The sequence below is a fragment of the Oreochromis aureus genome, linkage group 17 (assembly GCF_013358895.1).
Source record: "Oreochromis aureus strain Israel breed Guangdong linkage group 17, ZZ_aureus, whole genome shotgun sequence".
NCBI classification, from domain to species: Eukaryota; Metazoa; Chordata; class Actinopteri; order Cichliformes; family Cichlidae; genus Oreochromis; species Oreochromis aureus.
This window is the reverse complement of record NC_052958.1, coordinates 19567108-19572663: the sequence shown is the minus strand read 5'-3', so window position 1 is coordinate 19572663 and position 5556 is coordinate 19567108.

Sequence of the window (5556 nt, the reverse complement as noted above, 5' to 3'; positions counted from 1 at the left end):
TAGCTCATAGAGCCTGTAGTACTTGTAGAGCTTATAGAAAATATATGTTAAAGGTTTAAGGTAAAAACTGCTCAGCTATATAAAAAGAAATGTCCTGGTTTCCAAACTCCCCTGATTTTAATTCAGTTAAGCATCTACAAAACACACATAAGAATAAGAAAACTGTAGGAATACAACAAAGACAGAGGCTTGGATGCACTTGGTCGCATCCCTCTGTGCTTACCCAGATAGCAAGACGACATTGAATTGATGTTGATTTTTCATCCGATCCGTCGTTATGGTCGGGGTTGAAATGCCAATGTTGTAACAACATTGAAATACTGTGGTAAACCGACGGTCTTACTATAGGGACGTTGTAATGATGTTGATTTAACGTTGTTTTTTTGTCACTGATATTTGATCTATTTGTAGTCGACCAGGTGACAATAACAACATCGAGAAAACGTCTATTTATAGTTGACCATCATTCGGCGCCGGCCGCCATCAAAAAGCCATCGATTTGTAGTTGAGTTAAATTGCATTCAAATGAGCGGGTATAAAGTACCGGAGAAAGTAGATTTATTGTTCTTTTGTTATCAATGACTTTGGTCTAGTTCACCAGCTTTAAAAAAATCGTGTCGACGTGCAATTTATGTATAGTTGACCGGGAAATTAAAGCAGCGATCACTTGGACTATTCCGTAGCACCCCTCTCAGTGGTACATCCCTCCAGGTAACCACTGTCTTGCACAGTAGAGCGGGACATTCGATTTACTCTCAGCGGAATTGACCGGAGATGGCATCAGTTCATGCACTGCACTGGCCTGCACCATGATTAGAAAATATAACGTCGAATCAATGTCAGGTTTCAACATTGATTCAACATCAAAACCTGACGTTGTTTCAACATTAAAAAGGGGTGCAAGAGTGACGTTAGGTCAACGTCACACTTCAACGTTGATTCAATGACATCGCCTGATATTGACTCAACATTGTTTCAATGTTTCCTTGCTATCTGGGTATGCATAGGTCGAATGGTGATTGGCTGAAAAGTTGGCTTGGGAAGGAAAAGAAGCCACAGCTGAGTTCACCATAAAGAGGAAGAAGCTTGAAAAAATGCATTAAAGATTTTTTAAAAAGTGTATAAGAGAAGCACTCTTACACACTGAGGCTTCAGTGGAGAGTTTAAACTGTTTTTGTTTCACTCGCCACAAAGCAGTCCTTTGTCTATTATGACTTCTGTCCTCTCCACAACAGGAACCAAGAACAGGACAAATATGAACAGGATTAGCCCACATTGTTGATTTTTTTGATGTATCTTAAAACTGATAGTCTGCAAGGCTCTGAGTAGCGCCTACAGTCTACCAATGTGCTATCATCCAGAGCCCGAGAGACATAAGACTTACAGATGACCCCTTGGTGTAATTGGGGATATTCTTCTGGCATAGCAAGTAAAACAACTTCTACTCCAGCCTGGATCCAAAGCTCTAAATGATTTCTTTACAGTTTGCTGAATAATTTGCTGAGTTTGATGAATAACTTTTGCATTTAAAAGCAGGAGCATTGAGCCTTTCATTTTTCCCTGAAGAAAAAACTACTTCCCTGCATGTTAAGAAAATCTGCATTAGTTTGGACATGAGTGATCATTTTCACACACGCTGAATATCTTTACATCAGTCTTTGAAATTCCTGTTGTAGTTTTCATCTCTGTTTTTGCAGTAATGTGTGTTGAATGTAGCCATAATACTGATGGTGCTGCTGCAAAGTCATTGTTTTCCAGAAATGACTCCATTTACATGCAGCTTTGGTCTGGTTTGCCTCTGTAATGTAAACATTTCATTTAGATTATGAGAACTTTTATTGGCTGCGAAACAGAGCTAATGTTTATTGCAAATTTAAAACAGATAATAAACAGAGGTTTAGATTGGCAGTTTTGACAGAGCACAATATTGTGTGTGTGTGTGTGTGTGTGTGTGTGTGTGTGTGTGTGTGTGTGTGCGCGCGCGCCTACAGTACTCTCTCTCTCTCTTCACTGTCCTTCAGCAGTTCAACAATCTAATTTGCATACTCATAAATCATTCACATCTGACATCTCTCTCGCTCTCGCGCACACACACATACACCTGTGGGCGTTGTGATAATGAGGTGTTTGAATACCTCTTTCAGCTCAAACAAAAATAGCCCACATTTCCATGGATGGGCTGAATTAATGGGTCAATAAAATGTCGCACTGTGACGTCACGCAGCCCTGTTTGTTTCCTGTTTACTCCCAGTAGCCTGCATCGGTTTTCTTTAACCCTCACCTCGCTTGTTAGCTGAACTTTATTAAAGGTTCTGGCAATTTAACTGTGACAGCAAACATGCGCTAACTTTAATGAGGGAGTCATTTTAACGAGTATCCTAAGGTTTCCCCAAACCAGGTTTGCCTTCAGAGCTGCTGTCGTTCCTCATGGCGCGCTGGAAGTATTCCTCAGAGATTATGGTCAGTGTTGACATGACAGCATGATCCCAAACTTGCTCTACCAGATTGAGATCTGGTGACTGTGGAGGAAATTTGTGTACAGTGACCTCATCGTCATGTTCACAAAGCCGGTTTGATTGGAGCTTTGTAACATGGACCGTTATCCTGCTTTGGTTATAAAGGGATGGACATCTTCTCTGTACGCCGCAGCTTCCTGAAGTTAGCGCTCAAGTCAGCTCACAGTAACACTGGATTGCACAGTATTACAACAAAATTTAACTTGAACATGTTGTTGGATACTTTGGAAGTTTTGTTGCTTCGTTTTAAAATAAATGTCCATAAATTTGAATAATAGCCAGCTGCCTAAAATAAATTTGTCACGAAGCAGCAGCTGAGAGGTTCATTTAGCCGAAATACTTTAATTTAACTGTATTCTTCTGCAATTCTCAACTACAGCAATTAAACATATAATGATGGTTTTGGGGATATGGACTGTGCCTCACTTCAACTGAGTGCTCTAATCTAAAATAAATATAAAACTTGTTGTTTAGATTGCAGAGATCTTGTGATCTTCTTTTCTCTAGAGGATTTTTAAAAGTGTTGCGGGGTTAACATTTTTTGTGACCAATCACTGGAGTGTGATTAGATGCTTCAGGGGCTGATTTGAAATCAAAATAAAGTGCATGAAGTGTTTCCACTCAGCAGTCTCGAGCTGCCTTCGCAGTTCTGATTTCAGCACTTGAAATTTGTTCTCTGTTGTGTTGTTTGTTTGTGTTGTTTCAGCCCGCTTCCATTCAAAGATAATGACAGTGACAAGCAGACAAACAGGCAGGTGGTAGGAAGACACTATCCAAGGGCGACTGACCAGAGATGTGGGCATCAGAGGTCATAGGTCACTGTCAGGTGTCTAACGCTGGGTTTGTGGGGAAGAGTAAAGAAGAAAATGTTGATGAGTCTTTGCTGTCTTAACCAAATGAGTAGTTGCCACTATTCATGACACACTTCATCAGAGATTGAATTACCAACTTGTGGGTGCATGCCCCTGCCAACCAGTCAAGGTACAGTTTGCACACTGAACACTCATATATGCAGTGAATGCTTGGAGCACTTCTTCAGCAAGGGGACATCTGGTCTATAAATGGAGGCGTGGGTTCAAATCCCACTCCTGACACACCTTTTCCCACACATTGCTCTTTTCTTGGCAGTGAATAGATCTGAAATCTGCTTTCAACTGGACAGTTCGCCTCTTTAGATGACATCTGATTACAGAGTTGGAAGTGATTTATTAAGCCTCTGTGCAGTTATAGAGGCGTGGGTTCAAAGTCCAGTCCTGACAAGTTTTGACTTTCATTTAACATGACTTTAAATAATTTCTGTAAATGAAATAATGGCCAGTTAAAAAGTTTCTCTGTCGAACATCACTGAAGCTTTTTTTTTTTAAAGAAAGTTAATTTATAGTCTCTCTGTATCAGTTAAGAGACTCACACTTAAACCTGCCTTCTTCCAACAGCCTTCAGGTTAAAAATTAACAGATTTCCAGACACCTTCTTTAACCAGCAGTTCTCCATTAACTCTTTATGCATGATGGGAAAACTTTGAAGGAATTAAATTATTCAACTCTAAGGGTTCTGGATATAAAACATCAACTCCCTTAAGGCATTCACGAGATACTGCATTTGTGAACTTTTGATGGCAATTTCAGGCAGGGTTTAAAAAAATGTGACAGTGTGAAGCTGTTAAACATCTGTGAAATGTCAAGAACTAATATGATCAGCCAAAGGAAGTGGGCCTATAGTCTGAAATCATATGAAACCACACGTTACAAATACCTGCTTTATGTTTAAAACCTTCCAAAATGACAGAATGTGATGTTACTGCTGCTATGACTCTATGTCCAAATCAACTGAGCGTTGTCTTAAACAGACATAAGCCAAAGCTGACCTACATTTGAGGCCTATGTTTTGAAAAGACATTTTAACACCCTCACCTGTAAAATGCTGCCTTCTGTTTTTGAAAGTTTCTGTTAAAGTCTACAGAGAATAATAACAAAAAGTTCCTTTAATGCAACATCGCCTGAAATACTGGACTAAGGGCTAGATGAAGAACTAGACTTACCGCTCTGTGGCAGTATCCTTCAACCTAAAGCTCAAATTCTGGTGTATATACAGGGCTTGACATGACATTAATAGGTCAAAGAAAACATTTGTGGCAAATCTGAATAAAATTACCCACAAGGTGTTTAAAAGGGAGCTCTGCTCTCAACTGTCAGGATGACTGAGCGGTTTAAGGCACCAAACTCAAGCATTGATTGTTTCCCAAGCATAAGGGTCTTCTGGTCTCCACATGGAGGTTTGGGGTCAATTCCCACTCTCGAAAAAGCAGCTTTTTAAAGGAAGTGATTTTAACCCTGGAAAGCCTGAGAATTAACTTTTAACAGAACTAATTACCTGCTTTAAAGAAACATTGTATCAGGCACTAGAATTACCTCAAACAGGCAGTATCTTTAGTTGCACTTTACATTACCGTCAGTCCATACTTGTGGAAAATATTTAGTGAAAACTACATGAATTAAACAGCTGGGCTCCTGATCTACTTTAGTTAAGTGATAACATATCAACTCTGTTTGCACAGTGCATACTGTGCTGATTGAGTCTGAGAGATGATAAGGCACTATGAGGTCTTTAAGATGTGACAAAGGCCTGATTATTTAAGATATTGAATGTGAGGTGAAGGGTTGTAAAGTGTGCCAGAGAATGAATAAATGTGGTCCTACATGTTTGGTTAACCTGCATGCTGAATCGCAGAACCCTGGTAGAATTTGTGCCTTAGAGTTTGCTGGATTTTGTGGAAGCGTTTGGACCCAGAAATTAACAAGTCAATAGTCAAATGATCAAATGTAAAATACATTTACAATCTCCAAGTTGTTCCCAACTTTTAGTGTTGAAAAGTGGCCTTGAAGGAGATATCACCTTCACAAGAATAGACATCTATCCCATTCTTTGTCTTTGGCACAGAGGCATAAAAACTTGGCTACGGAAAATACTCTGAAAATCTCCAAATACAGGAGCATACATCAGCTCGGGACCATGAATGTCTGTACAACATTTTTAATAGCTG